Here is an 18,377-nt window from a genome sequence, read left to right as displayed (position 1 = left end):
GTGGGGCATCAATGATCATGAGGAAGGTGAGGGATCAGCCCAGAACTACACGGCAGGATCTGGTCAATGACCTGAAGAGAGCTGGGACCACAGTCTCAAAGAAAACCATTAGTAACACACTACGCCGTCATGGATTAAAATCCTGCAGCGCACGCAAGGTCCCCCTGCTCAAGCCAGCGCATGTCCAGGCCCGTCTGAAGTTTGCCAATGACCATCTGGATGATCCAGAGGAGGAATGGGAAAAGGTTATGTGGTCTGATGAGACAAAAATAGAGCTTTTTGGTCTAAACTCCACTCGCCGTGTTTGGAGGAAGAAGATGGATGAGTACAACCCCAAGAACACCATCCCAACCGTGAAGCATGGAGGTGGAAACATCATTCTTTGGGGATGCTTTTCTGCAAAGGGGACAGGACGACTGCACCGTATTGAGGGGAGGATGGATGGGGCCATGTATCGCGAGATCTTGGCCAACAACCTCCTTCCCTCAGTAAGAGCATTGAAGATGGGTCGTGGCTGGGTCTTCCAGCATGACAACAACCCGAAACACACAGCCAGGGCAACTAAGGAGTGGCTCCGTAAGAAGCATCTCAAGGTCCTGGAGTGGCCTAGCCAGTCTCCAGACCTGAACCCAATAGAAAATCTTTGGAGGGAGCTGAAACTCCGTATTGCCAAACGACAGCCCCGAAACCTGAAGGATCTGGAGAAGGTCTGTATGGAGGAGTGTGCCAAAATCCCTGCTGCAGTGTGTGCAAACCTGGTCAAGACCTACAGGAAACGTATGATCTCTGTAATTGCAAACAAAGGTTTCTGTACCAAATATTAAGTTCTGCTTTTCTGATGTATCAAATACTTATGTCATGCAATAAAATGCAAATTAATTACTTAAAAATCATACAATGTGATTTTCTGGATTTTTGTTTTACATTCCGTCTCTCACAGTTGAAGTGTACCTATGATAGAAATGTCAGACCTCTACATGCTTTGTAAGTAGGAAAACCTGTAAAATCGGCAGTGTATCAAATACTTGTTCTCCCCACTGTATGTATATATATATATATATATATATATATATATATAAACATGGGGGATTGGAAGAGATGCAGACAATTACATTGATGGAAGTTACAATCTATGTGCAATATTAAGCTGATCAACCCCCCCCCCCCCCCCCCCCCACCACCCCCCCCCCCCCCCCCAAAAAAAAAAAAAAACATTGCAGAACCAGTTTAATTGTTGTAAACTTAAGTTAACAGATAACTGCTTTTCAGCAATGACCATATCAACTAACTATGTTTAATTGTCACTCGATTAAATTAATCATGTAACAATTAACTCATTAGGAATTTAGGGCACCACGGAAGAAGTTGTTTAACGAGTTACCATCTCCTGAATTAAACTCTTAGAAGTGATGTGGATATATTGAAGCAACATCTCAAGACATCAGTCAGGAAGTTAAAGCTTGGTTGAAAATGGGTATTCCAAATGGACAATGACCCCAAGCATACTTCCAAAGTTGTGGCAAAATGGCTTAAGGACAACAAAGTCAAGGTATTGGAGTGGCCATCACAAAGCACTGACCTCAATCCTATAGAAAATGTGTGGGCAGAACTGAAGAAGCGTGTGCGAGCAAGGAGGCCTACAAACCTGACTCAGTTACACCAGCTCTGTCAGGAGGAATGGGCCAACATTCACCCAACTTATTGTGGGAAGGTTGTGGAAGGCTACCCGAAACGTTTGACCCAAGTTAAACAATTTAAAGGCAATGCTACCAAATACTAACTGAGTGTATGTAAACTTCTGACCCACTGGGAATGTGATGAAAGAAATAAAAGCTGAAATAAATAATTATCTACTATTATTCTGATATTTCACATTCTTAAAATAAAGTGGTGATCCTAACTGACCTAAGACAGGGAATTTTTTTTAGGATTAAATGTCATGAATTGTGAAAAACTGAGTTTAAATGTATTTGGCTAAGGTGTATGTAAACTTCCGACTTCAACTGTACAAAGAGAATGGCAAATGGCAGCTGGGGTGAAGTGTACGGCGAGGATGGTTCGAAACAGACTCCTAGGGGCAGGGCTGAAGTCGTGCAAAGCTAGAAAAAAGCCCTTCATCAATGAGAAGCAAAGAAGAGCCAGGCTGAGGTTTACAAAAGACTATAAGACCATAAGGAGAGTGATGATCTGGGGGTGCTTCAGCAAGGCTGGAATCGGACATATTTGTCTTTGTGAAGGACGCATGAATCAAGCCACATGCAAGGTTCTCCTGGAAGAAAACTTGCTTCCTTTTGCTCTGACATTGTTCCCCAACTCTGAGGATTGGTTTTTCCAGCAGGACAATGTGCCATGCCACACAGCCAGGTCAATCAAGGTGTGGATGGAGGACCACCAGATCAAGACCCTGTCATGGCCAGCCCAATCTCCAGACCCGAACCCCATTGGCATCTTCTGGAATGTGATCAAGAGGAAGATGGATGGTCACAAGCCATCAAACAAAGCCGAGCTGCTTGAATTTTTGTGCCAGGAGTGGCATAAAGTCACCCAACATCAATGTGAAAGACTGGTGGAGAGCATGCCAAGACGCATGAAAGCTGTGATTGAAAATCAGGGTTATTCCACCAAATATTGATTTCAGAACTCTTCCTAAATTAAAACATTACTATTGTGTTGCTTAAAAATGAACATTAACTTATTTTCTTTGTATTATTCGAGGTCTGACAACACTGCATCTTTTTTGTTATTTTGACCAGTTGTCATTTTCTGCAAATAAATGCTCTAAATGACCATTTTTATTTGGAATTTGGGAGAAATGTTGTCAGTAGTTTATAGAATAAAACAAAAATGTTATTTTTGCCCAAACACATACCTATAAATAGTAAAACCAGAGAAACTGATAATTTTGCAGTGGTCTCTTAATTTTTTCCGCAGCTGTATATCAACGAATTGTTGAGGGCACTAGAACAGTCTGCAGCACCCGGCCTACTAGAATCTGAAGTCTACTGTTGCTGATGATCCCAACCAACGAGGGCCTAGAGCAGCACCTACAGTCCCAGTCAGCAGTTTGGACACACCTACTCATTCAAGGGTTTTTCTTTATTTTTTACTATTTTTTACATTGTAGAATAATAGTGAAGACATCAACACTATGAAATAACACATATGGAATCATGTAGTAACAAAAAAAGTGTTAAACAAATCAAAATATATTTTATATTTGAGATTCTTCAAATAGCCACCCTTTGCCTTGATGACAGCTTTGCACACTCTTGGCATTCTCTGAACCAGCTTCACCTGGAAGGCTTTTCCAACAGTCTTGAAGGAGTTCCCACATATGCTGAGCATTTGTTGGCTGCTTTTCCTTCACTCTGCCGTCCCATTCATCACAAACCATCTGAACTGGGTTGAGGTCGGGTGATTGTGGAGGCCAGGTCATCTGATGCAGCACTCCATCACTCTCCTTCTTGGTAAAATAGCCCTTACACAGCCTGGAGGTGTGTTGGGTCATTGTCCTTGTCCCACTAAGCCCAAACCAGATGGGATGGCGTATCGCTGCAGAATGCTGTGGTAGCTATGATGGTTAAGTGTGCCTTGAATTCTAAATAAATCACAGACAGAGTCACCTGCAAAAAAAACACACCATAACACCTCCTCCTCCATGCTTTACGGTGGGAACTACACATGCAGAGATCATCCGTTCACCCAGACGGCGGTTGACGGCGGTTGGAACCAAAGAGACGGCGATTAGGACCAAATATCTCCAATTTGGACTCCAGAACAAAGGACACATTTCCACCGGTCTAATGTCCATTGCTCGTGTTTCTTGGCCCAAGCAACTCTTCTTATTATTGGTGTCCTTTAGTAGTGTTTTCTTTGCAGCAATTCGACCATGAAGGCCTGATTCACACATTCCCATCTGAACAGTTGATGTTGAGATGTGTCTGTGACTTGAACTCTGTGAAGCATTTATTTGGGCTGCAATTTCTGAGGCTGGTAACTCTAATGAACTTATCCTCTGCAGCAGAGGTAACTCTGGGTCTTCCATTCCTGTGGCGGTCCTCATGAGAGCCAATTTCATCATAGCGCTTGATGGTTTTTGCGACTGCACTTGACGAAACTTTAAAGGTTCTTGAAATGTTCCGTATTGACTGACCTTCATGTCTTAAAATAATGATGGACTGTTGTTTCTCTTTGCTTATTTGAGCTGTTCTTGCCATAATATGGAAGGTGAAGGGTTAGGGTTAGAGTTAAGGTTAGGATAGGGGTGGAGGTTGGGGTTGGGTTTGAAATTATGGTTAGGGTGGGGATAGGGTTAGGATAGGGATGGGGGTTGGGGTTTGGGTTGGGGTTGGGTTTAGAGGAAATGTTTCTCCAAGAGGACAAGCAATACCCAGACAATACTCAGGCACATGCTCTCTAATTCTATAGCTCCACGGGATACATCTTTATAAAAGTTATCATATGAGAGGTGAGAAAACATTCCCAGAGGAAAGTTAAGGCCCCCATACGAGGTGTGGTTAAGGCAAAGATCAAGTTAAACTTCATAGAAGACTGTGAATATGTAGTGACAAATGGGATAACACTTACATCATTACAGGTCCCCTCATATATACAGTTGATGTCGGATGTTTACATACACCTTAGCCAAATACATTTAAACTCAGTTTTTCACAATTCCTGACATTTAATCCTAGTAAATTTCCCTGTCTTAGGTCAGTTAGGATCACCACTTTATTTTAAGAATGTGAAATGTCAGAATAATAGTAGAGAGAATTATTTATTTCAGCTTTTATTTCTTTCATCACATTCCCAGTGGGTCAGAAGTTTACATACACTCAATTAGTATTTGGTAGCATTGCCTTTAAATTGTTTAACTTGGGTCAAATGTTTCGGGTAGCCTTCCACAAGCTTCCCACAATAAGTTGGGTGAATTTTGGCCAATTCCTCCTGACAGAGCTGGTGTAACTGAGTCAGGTTTGTAGGCCTCCTTGCTCGCACACACTTTTTCAGTTCTGCCCACAAATGTTCTATAGGATTGAGGTCAGGGCTTTGTGATGGCCACTCCAATACCTTGACTTTGTTGTCCTTAAGACATTTTGCCACGACTTTGGAAGTATGCTTGGGGTCATTGTCCATTTGGAAGACCCATTCTTCCATCCAAGCTTTAACTTCCTGACTGATGTCTTGAGATGTTGCTTCAATATATCCACATAATTTTCCTTCCTCATGATGCCATCTATTTTGTGACGTGCACCAGTCCCTCCTGCAGCAAAGCACCCCCACAGCATGACGCTGCCACCCCCGTGCTTCACGGTTGGGATGGTGTTCTTCGGCTTGTAAGCGTTCCCCTTTCTCCTCCAAATATAACGATGGTCATTATGGGCAAACAGTTCTAATTTTGTTTCATCAGAGCAGAGGATATTTCACAGAAAAGTACGATCTTTGTCCCCATGTGCAGTTGCAAACCGTAGTCTGGCATTTTATGGCGGTTTTGGAGCAGTGGCTTCTTCCTTACTGAGAGGCCTTTCAGGTTATGTCGATATAGGACTAGTTTTACTGTGGATATAGATAATTGTGTAGCTGTTTCCTCCAGCATCTTCACAAGGTCCTTTGCTGTTGTTCTGGGATTGATTTGCACTTTTCGCACCAAGTATGTTCATCTCTAGGAGACAGAACGCGTCTCCTTCCTCAGCGGTATAACAGCTGCGTGGTCCCATGGTGTTTATACTTGCGTGCTATTGTTTGTACAGATGAACATGGTACCTTCAGGCATTTGGAAATTGCTCCCAAGGATGAACCAGACTTGTGGAGGTCTACAATTTTTTTTCTGAGGTCTTGGCTGATTTCTTTTGATTTTCCCATGATGTCAAGGAAAGAGGCACTGAGTTTGAAGGTAGGCCTTGAAATACATCCACAGGTACACCTCCAATTGACTTAAATGGGTTAGGGTTCAGATGGTGTGTATGGTTTGGGGTTAGGGTTAGGATGGTATATATGGTGTGGGGTTATGGTTAGGATGGTATATATGGTGAGGGGTTATGGTGTGGATGGTGTGGGGTTATGGTTAGGATGGTGTTTATGATGTGGAGTTAGGGTTAGAATGGTGTGGATGGTGTGGGGTTATGGTTAGGATGGTGTGGGGTTAGGATGGTGTGGGGTTATGGTTAGGATGGTGTGGGGTTATGGTTAGGATAGTGTGGGGTTAGGATGGTGTGGGGTTAGGGTTAGGATGGTGTGGATGGGGTGGGGTTATGGTTAGGATGGTGTGGATGGTGTGTGGTTATGGTTAGGATGGTGTGGATGGTGTGGGGTTATGGTTAGGATGGTTTGGGGTTAGGGTTAGGATGGTGTGGATGGTATGGGGTTAGGGTTAGGATGGTGTGGATGGTGTGGGGTTATGGTTAGGATGGTGTAGATGGTGTGTGGTTATGGTTAGGATGGTGTGTATGGTGTGTGGTTATGGTTAGGATGGTGTGGATGGTGTGGGGTTAGGGTTACGATGGTGTGGATGGTGTGGGGTTATGGTTAGGATGGTGTGGATGGTGTGGGGTTATGGTTAGGATGGTGTGTATGGTGTGGGGATATGGTTAGAATGGTGTGGAATGTGTGGGGTTAGGATGGTGTGTATTGTGTGGTGTTAGGATGGTCTGGGGTTAGGGTTAAGGTGGTGTGTGGGGTTGGTGTTAGGGTTAGGGTGGTGTGTATGGTGTGGGGATATGGTTATGATGGTTTGGGGTTAGGGTTAGGATGGTGTGGGGTTAGGTTATGGATGGTGTGTATGGTGTGGGGTTAGGATGGTGTGGGGTTAGGATGATGTGGGGTTAGGTTTTGAATTAGGGTAGGGTTAAAAAGAGACTGGTTTGTCTTGTGGTGTGCAGGCCTATTGTTGTGTGCCCCTCCAATATAATGCTATAAAAAATTCCACTGTTAAAATTATCTAGATTACCCCCTACGAACCTTACCAAAAGTAAGTAGGTTATTATTGTTTCTAAATGATAGTCTGAGTGGTTATCTAGGACCATGAAGGGACTGAGATATTAAAATATACAAGGGATCAGGGGATAGATGCTTTAATTATACATATACAAACACAATTATAGACACATATATAAGCGCTAGAAGACAAAGTGCTAGGAGATAAAGTGCTAAAATGTGAAAACAAATTCAAATACATATAAAAGGAAGGAATACAACTATTTCAGATGAGCATGCATATATTAAATATTATACAACCTAGGGTTAGGGTTAGGGTTAGGATTAGGGGTGGGAACAGGATACGAACCCGGGTTAGGGTAAGGGTTAAGGTTAGGGTCAGGGGCGGGAGCAGGAAAGTTTAAAATACTTTGACAAGTTCATGATGTTGGATAAGGACGGGGGAACTGCCCCCTCTGCTGGAGGATCTAAGGAAGGAACTGGAGGAGGAAGGGAGGGGGAAAGGGAAGGGAATTGGGGAAGGGAGGGGGAGAGGGAAGGGAGGGGGAGAGGGAAGGGGGTTGGGGAAGGGAGGGGCAGAGGGAAGGGAGTTGGGGAAGGGAGGGGGAGAGGGAAGGGGGTTGGGGAGATGGAAGGGAGGGGAAGAGGGAAGGGGGTTGGGGAGAGGGAAGGGGGTTGGGGAGAGGGAAGGGGGTTGGGGAAGGGAGGGGGAGAGGGAAGGGGGTTGGGGAGAGGGAAGGGAGGGGGAGAGGGAAGGGGGAGAGGGAAGGGAAGGGGGTTGGGGAGAGGGAAGGGAGTTGGGGAGAGGGAAGGGGGTTGGGGAGAGGGAAGGAGGTTGGGGAGAGGGAAGGGGGTTGGGGAGAGGGAAGGAGGTTGGGGAGAGGGAAGGGGGTTGGGGAGAGGGAAGGGGGTTGGGGAGAGGGAAGGAGGTTGGGGAGAGGGAAGGGGGTTGGGGAGAGGGAAGGGGGTTGGGGAGAGGGAAGGGGGTTGGGGAGATTTCAAAATGGTGCAGCTTGGTTGGTCCAAGTTGTGGTTAGAACTTATTATACATTTAGCTGATCACACCAATTCTTAAAAATGAGATCTGCTGTGGTTGTTGTCCGGTGTATCAGGTCTGTCATGGGGAATCTCCAAGAGAAATGGGCTATGTGTAGTGATGTAACCATGAAGAGAAATGGGCTATGTGTAGTGATGTAACCATGAAGAGAAATGGGCTATGTGTAGTGATGTAACCATGAAGAGAAATGGGCTATGTGTAGTGATGTAACCATGAAGAGAAATGGGCTATGTGTAGTGATGTAACCATGAAGAGAAATGGGCTATGTGTAGTGATGTAACCATGAAGAGAAATGGGCTATGTGTAGTGATGTAACCATGAAGAGAAATGGGCTATGTGTAGTGATGTAACCATGAAGAGAAATGGGCTATGTGTAGTGATGTAACCATGAAGAGAAATGGGCTATGTGTAGTGATGTAACCATGAAGAGAAATGGGCTATGTGTAGTGATGTAACCATGAAGAGAAATGGGCTATGTGTAGTGATGTAACCATGAAGAGAAATGGGCTATGTGTAGTGATGTAACCATGAAGAGAAATGGGCTATGTGTAGTGATGTAACCATGAATGACTCGAAGGTTTCTGGTCTGGTGAAAGGAGGTGTGAGTGGTTAATAATGGGGAAGTAGATAATTGCGTTAGGGAAAGGGACTCTGGCAATCTGCTTGATTTAGGTTTTGTATGGGTCATTATCCACATTGTTTATGCCCACCGAGAGAACCACCATACTGGTGTCTACATGAACCGCTGTTTTCTCCAGGACCTTTGTGAAATGATAAAAAGTTGCCCCGGGGTAGCTGTCCACATGTATGTCTGGGTTGTGGAATGGAGGGATTCTGTTCACATTGGAGTCTCCCAACACCAGTATTGGTTTGTTTCTCTCAAAATTCAAATCCACCACCTTATGGTTAGGATGGTGTGGAATGTGTGGGGTTAGGGTTAGGATGGTGTGGGGTTAGGATGGTTTGTATGATGTGGAGTTAGGATGGTTTGGGGTTATGGTTAGGATGGTGTGATTGGTGTGGGGTTAGGATGCTGTGGGTTATGGTTAGGATGGTGTGGATGATATGGGGTTAGGGTTAGGGTGGTGTGTATGGTGTGAGGTTTAGGGTTATATAAATGTGGGGTTAGGGTTAGGATGGTGTGGGGTTAGCGTTGGGTTGTTGTGTATGGTTTGGGGCTAGGATGGTGTGGGAATAGAGTTAGGGTGGTTCGTATTATGTGGGGTTAGGATGGTGTGGGGTTAGGGTTAAGGTGGTGTGTATGGTGTGGGGTTTTGGTTAGGGTTAGGATGATGTGCGGTTAGAGTTAGGATGGTGTGTATGTTGTGGGGTCAGGGTTAGGTTTAGGATTGTGTGTATGATGTGGGGTTAGGTTTAGGATGGTGTGTATGATGTGGGGTCTGGGTCGGGTTGGGGTGGACAGCTGGGATGCTGGGTCGGGTTGGGGTGGACAGCTGGGATGCTGGGTCGGGTTGGGGTGGACAGCTGGGATGCTGGGTCGGGTTGGGGTGGACAGCTGGGATGCTGGGTCGGGTTGGGGTGGACAGCTGGGATGCTATGGGAACAACAATACTTCACTGATTGTTTGGCTCATGATACTCACATGTAAAGAGATATGCTGAAAATAAGTGCAAGTATCAGTACAGCATTACAGTACTCACTATATTCATATCATATAGATGTGAAAATGAGTAAAATATGTAAAATACTGTATGTATTGTACATTGCACCTTATGCAGTTAAATCAGACAGTTGAATGTATTGCATCATAGAGGTGATGTGTATGTACTGGGTCATAGAGGGGAGGTGAATGTACTGGGTCATAGAGGGGAGGTGAATGTACTGGGTCATAGAGGGGAGGTGAATGTACTGGGTCATAGAGGTCAAGGTGAATGTTTTGCATCATAGAGGTGATGTGAATGTACTGGGTCATAGAGGTGATGTGAATGTACTGTGTCATAGAGGTGATGTGAATGTACTGGGTCATATAGGTCGAAGTGAATGTACTGGGTCATAGAGGTTGAGGTGAATGTTTTGCATCATAGAGGTGATGTGTATGTACTGGGTCATAGAGGGAGGTTAGTGTACTGGGTCATAGAGGGGAGGTGAATGTACTGGGTCATAGAGGTGATGTGTATGTACTGGGTCATATAGATGATGTGAATGTACTGGGTCATAGAGGTCGAGGTGAATGTACTGGGTCATAGAGGTCGAGGTGAATGTTTTGCATCATAGAGGTGATGTGTATGTACTGGGTCATAGAGGGGAGGTGAATGTACTGGGTCATAGAGGGGAGGTGAATGTACTGGGTCATAGAGGGGAGGTGAATGTACTGGGTCATAGAGGGGAGGTGAATGTACTGGGTCATAGAGGGGAGGTGAATGTACTGGGTCATAGAGGGGAGGTGAATTTACTGGGTCATAGAGGTCAAGGTGAATGTTTTGCATCATAGAGGTGATGTGAATGTACTGGGTCATAGAGGTGATGTGAATGTACTGTGTCATAGAGGTGATGTGAATGTACTGGGTCATATAGGTCGAAGTGAATGTACTGGGTCATAGAGGTTGAGGTGAATGTTTTGCATCATAGAGGTGATGTGTATGTACTGGGTCATAGAGGGGGGTTAATGTACTGGGTCATAGAGGGGAGGTGAATGTACTGGGTCATAGAGGTGATGTGTATGTACTGGGTCATAGATATGATGTGAATGTACTGGGTCATAGAGGTCGAGGTGAATGTACTGGGTCATAGAGGTCGAGGTGAATGTTTTGCATCATAGAGGTGATGTGTATGTACTGGGTCATAGAGGGGAGGTGAATGTACTGGGTCATAGAGGGGAGGTGAATGTACTGGGTCATAGAGGGGAGGTGAATGTACTGGGTCATAGAGGGGAGGTGAATGTACTGGGTCATAGGGGGGAGGTGAATGTACTGGGTCATAGAGGGGAGGTGAATGTACTGGGTCATAGAGGGGAGGTGAATGTACTGTGTCATAGAGGGGAGGTGAATGTACTGGGTCATAGAGGGGAGGTGAATGTACTGGGTCATAGAGGGGAGGTGAATGTACTGGGTCATAGAGGGGAGGTGAATGTACTGGGTCATAGAGGGGAGGTGAATGTACTGGGTCATAGAGGGGAGGTGAATGTACTGGGTCATAGAGGGGAAGTGAATGTACTGGGTCATAGAGGGGAGGTGAATGTACTGGGTAATAGTCTGGATTCCTCTAACACCCCTCCTCACTGCAGAGTCATGTGATGTGGGAGCTCTGAGCCGCAGCTAAAATAGTCTTCTGGCATTTTGACTTTCTGTTTGCAGAGTCAGGGAGATTCAACTGGAGACAGCGGATTCACAACAATCAATACTGCATTGCTATGGATGTCTGCTCCAGACCTGGGTTCAAATACTATTTTAAATCTTCCAAATAGTTTGCAGTCATTCTGACTGTTGTACAGGTTCTTTTATGCGAAACATTCTCAATCAAACCCAGATGACAAATCAAATGATTTAAATAGTATTTGAACGGCAGCCTGATTGCTAAGGTTTCTCCCTCATCTCCTCAGCCCTGTCTCATAATATCATTGACCTTTCTAAATATCTATGTGGCTGCCAGCTCCTCAATATAGGGAGGATCTAACTCAACACTCTCTTTCTCTTTCCACTCTCTCTCTCTCTCTCTCTCTCTCTCTCTCTCTCTCTCTCTCTCTCTCTCTCAGGAATTGTCATCCTAACATGGAAAATAATCACACATTTGATCGTATCAATTATCACATTACCAGCAAGTCAAGTCCTATTCACCTCGAACAAATAAACTTTAGCTTGGCTCTATGCTAACACAATGAAAAAAAAAAATCTCAGAGACATTGTCCAATTATTCATCTGTATATTTTAGCAACACACATACACACAAACACCAACAACACTGCTAACAAAGCATTCATGCTACACACACATCGCAACAGCTGCTACCAGAATCTTATTATGATTGCTAAATACTGCACAATTTAAAGACTTGCCCCCCAATCCCCCCCTTCCCCAATACACATATAAATATCGGACTATAAATGGTTCCTTCCTGTATTATATTATGCTATAATGTCTATTCTATTCTACTAACATTTACTTTATGTTGATATACTCATCTTTTATTATGTCTTATTGTTGTTGCATTGTCCAGAGAAGCTGATACCATACTTGCCAGCTAGCGTTATTGTTAACATGGAGAAGCTGATACCATACTTGCCAGCTAGCGTTATTGTTAACATTTTCCATCTGAGTAGAGTTCATGTGTCTCAGAACCTGGCTAAGAAGATGCTGTTTGAAATAACCGACAGTAAAAGCTGTGTCTGGAGCAGTCAGAGGGTCCCAAACGGCACCCTGTTCCCAAACGGCACCCTGTTCCCAAACGGCACCCTGTTCCCAAACGGCACCCTGTTCCCAAATGGCACCCTGTTCCCAAACGGCACCCTGTTCCCAAACGGCACCCTGTTCCCAAACGGCACCCTGTTCCCAAACGGCACCCTGTTCCCAAACGGCACCCTGTTCCCAAACGGCACCCTGTTCCCAAACGGCACCCTGTTCCCTGGTCAAACGTAGTGCACTGTAAAGGGAGTGTGGTGCTGTTAGGGACACATGCGCCGTCTCTACCGCCCAGAGACCCAAAGGAGAGGAATCTCATCCTGAAATGTATTCCAGTCAGTCCTCACACACCCTCCAGCTCCTAACGAAGCTGTTACCCAGGAAGCAGAATCATTTAGACAGTGAGACTTCTCTCCCCTAAATAACTTTTATGTGCAAATTTAACCGGTCGTGTTCTGCAGACACACCGAACAAATCTGGTGTTAGAACACCTTCTAAGACTGTGTGTGTCTGTGTGTATATGTGTGTGTGTGTGTGTGTGTGTGTGTGTGCAGTGGTGGAAAAAGTACCCAATTGTCATACTTGAATATAGATACCTTAATAGAAAGTTACTCAAGTAAAAGTGAAAGTCACCCAATAAAATACTACTTGAGTGAAAGTCTAAAAGTATTTGGTTCAAAATATACTAAAGTATCAAAGTACATTTAGTTGTTAAAATATACCTACAGTGCATTCAGAAAATATTCAGACCCCTTCTCTTTTTCCACATTTTGTTACGTTACAGCCTTATTCTAAAATGTATTAAATAATTTTTTCCCCCTCATCAATCTACACACAATAACCCATAATGACGAAGCGAAAACTTGATTGGAGTCCACCTGTGGTAAATTCAATTGATTGGACATGATTTGGAAAGCCACCCACTTGTCTATACAAGGTCCCACAGTGGACAGTTCATGTCAGAGCAAAAACCAAGCCATGAGGTCGAAGGAATTGTCCGTAGAGCTCCGAGACAGGATTGTGTCGAGGCACAGATCTGGGGAAGGGTACCAAAACATTTCTGCAGCATTGAAGGTCCCCAAGAACACAGTGGCCTCCATCATTCTTAAATGGAAGAAGCTTAGAACCACCAAGACTCTTCCTAGAGCTGGCCGCCAGGCCAAGTGGAGCAATCAGGGGAGAAGAGCATCGGTCAGGGAGGTGACCAAGAACCCAATGGTCGCTCTGACAGAGCTCCAGAGTTTCTCTGTGGAGATGGGAGAACCTTCCAGAAGGACAACCATCTCTGCAGCACTCCACCAATCAGGCCTTTATGGTAGAGTGGCCAGCCGAAGCCACTCCTCAGTAAAAGGCACATGACAGCCCGCTTGGAGTTTGCCAAAAGGCACCTAAAGGACTCTCAGACCATTAGAAACAAGATTGAACTCTTTGCCCTGAATACAGTGAAGCATGGTGGTGGCAGCATCATGCTATGGGGATGTTTTTCAGAGGCAGGGACTGGGAGACTAGTCAGGATCGAGAGAAAGATGAACGGAGCAAAGTACAGAGAGATCCTTGATGAAAACCTGCTCCAGAGCGCTCAGGACCTCAGACTGGGATGAAGGTTCACCTTCCAACAGGACAACGACCCTAAGCACACAGTCAAGACAACGCAGGAGTGGCTTCGGGAAAAGTCTCTGAAAGTCCTTGAGTGGCCCAGCCAGAGCCCGGACTTGAACCCAATCTAACATCTCTGGAGAGACCTGAAAATAGCTGTGCAGCGACGCTCCCCATCCAACCTGACAGAGCTTGAGAGGATCTGCAGAGAAGAATGGGAGAAACTCCCCAAATACAGGTGTGCAAAGCTTGTAGCGTCATACCCAAGAAGACTCGAGGCTGTAATCGCTGCCAAAGGTGCTTCAACAAAGTACTGAGTAAAGGGTCTGAATACTTATGTAAATGTGATATTTCCGTTTTTTATTTCTATAAACCTGTTTTTGCTTTGTCATTATGGGATATTGTGTGTAGATTGATGAGGGGACAATGTAATCCATTTTAGAATAAGTCTGTTACGAAACAAAATGTGGAAGAAGTCAAGGGGTCTGAATACTTTCTGAATCCACTGTAAGTATCAAAAGTAAAAGTATAAGTAATTTAAAATTCCTTATTTTAAGCAAACCAGACGGCACCATTTTCTTGTTTTTTTTACGGATAGCCAGAGGCACACTTCAACACTCAGACATCATTTACATAGAAGCATGTGTGTTTAGTGAGTCCGCCAGATCAGAGGCAGTAGGGATGACCAGGGATGTTCTCTTGATACGTGCCTGAATTGGACCATTTTCCTGTCCTGCTAATCATTCAAAATGTAACGAGTACTTTTGGTTGTCAGGGAAAATGTATGGAGTAAAAAGTACATTATTTTCTTTAGGAATGTAGTGAAGTAAAAGTAAAAGTTTTCCAATATATAAATAGTAAAGTAAAGTACAGATACCCCAAAAAACTACTTAAGTAGTAAGTATGTGTGTGTTTGTGTTAAGATGAGACCATCTGGCGCTCCTTACCCCTGTAATCTGTCAAATTATGTGTGATGGTAAAACCATCTGGTAATCTGTCAAATTATGTGTGATGGTGAAACCATCTGGTAATCTGTCAAATTACGTGTGATGGTATCTGGGACTCAAAGCGCCCTGGTCCAAAAAAGTGCACTATATATGGAATAGGGTGGGATACGGTGAGAGTCAGATGAAGGACGGAGGAGGGATCGGACCATGCCCAGGGGACGATCCGGGGGCAGACTGGGGCTCTGCTACCCACTGGTTTCACACAACCTGCCTCAGATGGGACTCACCCTCAATGTCTTCAGTCTGCTGTCCCCCTCAATGTATTCAGTCTGCTGTCCCCCTCAATGTATTCAGTCTGCTGTCCCCCTCAATGTCTTCAGTCTGCTGTCCCCCTCAATGTCTTCAGTCTGCTGTCCCCCTCAATGTCTTCAGTCTGCTGTCCCCCTCAATGTCTTCAGTCTGCTGTCCCCCTCAATGTCTTCAGTCTGCTGTCCCCCTCAATGTCTTCAGTCTGCTGTCCCCCTCAATGTCTTCAGTCTGCTGTCCCCCTCAATGGATGGGAGAGAGAGGGGAGAGAGAGGGGAGGGGAGAGGGAGGGGAGAGAGAGGGGAGAGGGAGGGGAGAGGGAGAGGAGAGTGGGAGGGTAGAGAGAGTAACTCTGGCATTGGGTGAAACAGCAATGACTCTGGGGTTAGGTGGAGGAGCGGTGACTCTGGGGTTAGGTGGAGGAGCGGTGACTCTGGGGTTAGGTGGAGGAGCGGTGACTCTGGGGTTAGGTGGAGGAGCGGTGACTCTGGGGTTAGGTGGAGGAGCGCTGACTCTGGGGTTAGGTGGAGGAGCGGGGACTCTGGGGTTAGGTGGAGGAGCAATGACTCTGGGGTTAGGTGGAGGAGCGGTGACTCTGGGGTTAGGTGGAGGAGCGGTGACTCTGGGGTTAGGTGGAGGAGCAATGACTCTGAGGTTAGGTGGAGGAGCAATGACTCTGGGGTTAGGTGGAGGAGCGGTGACTCTGAGGTTAGGTGGAGGAGCGGGGACTCTGGGGTTAGGTGGAGGAGCAATGACTCTGGGGTTAGGTGGAGGAGCGGTGACTCTGGGGTTAGGTGGAGGAGCGGGGACTCTGGGGTTAGGTGGAGGAGCGGTGACTCTGGGGTTAGGTGGAGGAGCGGTGACTCTGGGGTTAGGTGGAGGAGCGGTGACTCTGGGGTTAGGTGGAGGAGCGGTGACTCTGGGGTTAGGTGGAGGAGCGGGGACTCTGGGGTTAGGTGGAGGAGCGGTGACTCTGGGGTTAGGTGGAGGAGCGGTGACTCTGGGGTTAGGTGGAGGAGCGGTGACTCTGGGGTTAGGTGGAGGAGCGGTGACTCTGGGGTTAGGTGGAGGAGCGGTGACTCTGGGGTTAGGTGGAGGAGCGGTGACTCTGGGGTTAGGTGGAGGAGCGGTGACTCTGGGGTTAGGTGGAGGAGCGGTGACTCTGGGGTTAGGTGGAGGAGCGGTGACTCTGGGGTTAGGTGGAGGAGCGGTGACTCTGGGGTTAGGTGGAGGAGCGGTGACTCTGGGGTTAGGTGGAGGAGCGGTGACTCTGGGGTTAGGTGGAGGAGCGGTGACTCTGGGGTTAGGTGGAGGAGCGGTGACTCTGGGGTTAGGTGGAGGAGCGGTGACTCTGGGGTTAGGTGGAGGAGCGGTGACTCTGGGGTTAGGTGGAGGAGCGGTGACTCTGGGGTTAGGTGGAGGAGCGGTGACTCTGGGGTTAGGTGGAGGAGCGGTGACTCTGGGTTTAGGTGAAAGAGCAGTGGCGTTGGGTTTGGGGGTTCAGTGGGGTTGGGGTTGGGGGTTCAGTGGGGTTGGGGTTGGGGGTTCAGTGGGGTTGGGGTTGGGGGGTGCAGATTGGGGGGTAAAGAGCCTTCCTCTTTCAGCCCATCCACAGGGCCCTTCAGTGCATATAAAACAATGAGGGTTCCTCAAGGGTTCTTTGGGAAGGGTGATGGTTCTATGTGGAAACATACTGACCCAAATATCCATTTGAGCCCTTCAATGGTTCTTTGCAATTCAAAAAAGGGTTATTTTGTATTTTAGTGATACTTAAAATGTAGGGGTGGCAGCTCATTCAAATATTTTGGGGAGAGGCCTCCCGAGTGGCGCAGTGGTCTAAGTCACTACAGATACGGGTTCGATCCCAGGCTGTGTTGCAGCCAGCCGCGACTGGGAGACCGATGAGGCGGCGAACAATTGGCCCAGCGTCGTCCGGGTTAGGGGAGGGTTTGGCCCAGCGTCGTCCGGGTTAGGGGAGGGTTTGGCCCAGCGTCGTCCGGGTTAGGGGAGGGTTTGGCCCAGCGTCGTCCGGGTTAGGGGAGGGTTTGGCCCAGCGTCGTCCGGGTTAGGGGAGGGTTTGGCCGGCAGGGATGTTCTTGTCCCATCATGCTCTAGCGACTCCTTGTGGCGGGCCGGGCGCAGTGCACGCTGACTTCAGTCATCAGCTGGACGGTGTTTCCTCCGACACAGTGGTGCGGCTGGCTTCCGGGTTAAGTGAGCAGTGTGTCAAGAAGCAGTGCGGCTTGGCAGGGTCGTGTTTCGGAGGACATGGCTCTCAAGCTTCACCTCTCCCGAGTCCGTACGGGAGTTGCAGCGATTGGACAAGACTGTAACTACCAATTGGATATCATGAAAAAGGGGGTAAAAAATATAAAGGAAAAGGAACATTTTGTGGCGTGGTTTCGGCACAGCTCTTTTTGTGAAACCGTAAGTGAGAGTGTGATTCCAGTTTATCTAATGGGTTGTGTTACGCCATTACATACTATTTATGACTATGGCCTGTTACGGTGTCTTGTGAAAGACTCTTGTATGGCCTTGTGCCAATTGAGAATGGTTGACTAAATCAGTAATTCTCGATTCTCTCCTCAGGGACCCCCAGATGTTCCATAGCTAGTTCACGTGGTTCAACAAGTCAGTTAATACAATAATAACACATATGGAATTTAAACAATATAACATGGCTGACAAGAATAAAAAACCCTGTATGGTTCTACAAAGAACCTTTGAGATTGAGAAAGGTTGTTTATAGAACCATTCTCCATTATGGTTTTATAAAGAACCATAAAAAAGGGTTTTAACCATAGCGGAAGCCTTTTTTGGTGATACAGTGGGGAGAACAAGTATTTGATACACTGCCGATCTTGCAGGTTTTCCTACTTACAAAGCATGTAGAGGTCTGTAATTTTTTTATCATAGGTACACTTCAACTGTGAGAGACAGAATCTAAAACAAAAATCCAGAAAATCAAATTGTAGGATTTTTAAGTAATTAATTTGCATTTTATTGCATGACATAAGTATTTGATACATCAGAAAAGCGGAACTTAATATTTGGTACAGAAACCTTTGTTTGCAATTACAGAGATCATACGTTTTCTGTAGGTCTTGACCAGGTTTGCACACACTGCAGCAGGGATTTTGGCCCACTCCTCCATACAGACCTTCTCCAGATCCTTCAGGTTTC

This window comes from Coregonus lavaretus, assembly GCF_964263955.1.
Source record: "Coregonus lavaretus genome assembly, chromosome: 4".
In the NCBI taxonomy this organism is placed as follows: domain Eukaryota; kingdom Metazoa; phylum Chordata; class Actinopteri; order Salmoniformes; family Salmonidae; genus Coregonus; species Coregonus lavaretus.
Note: the sequence above shows the minus strand (reverse complement) of the source record.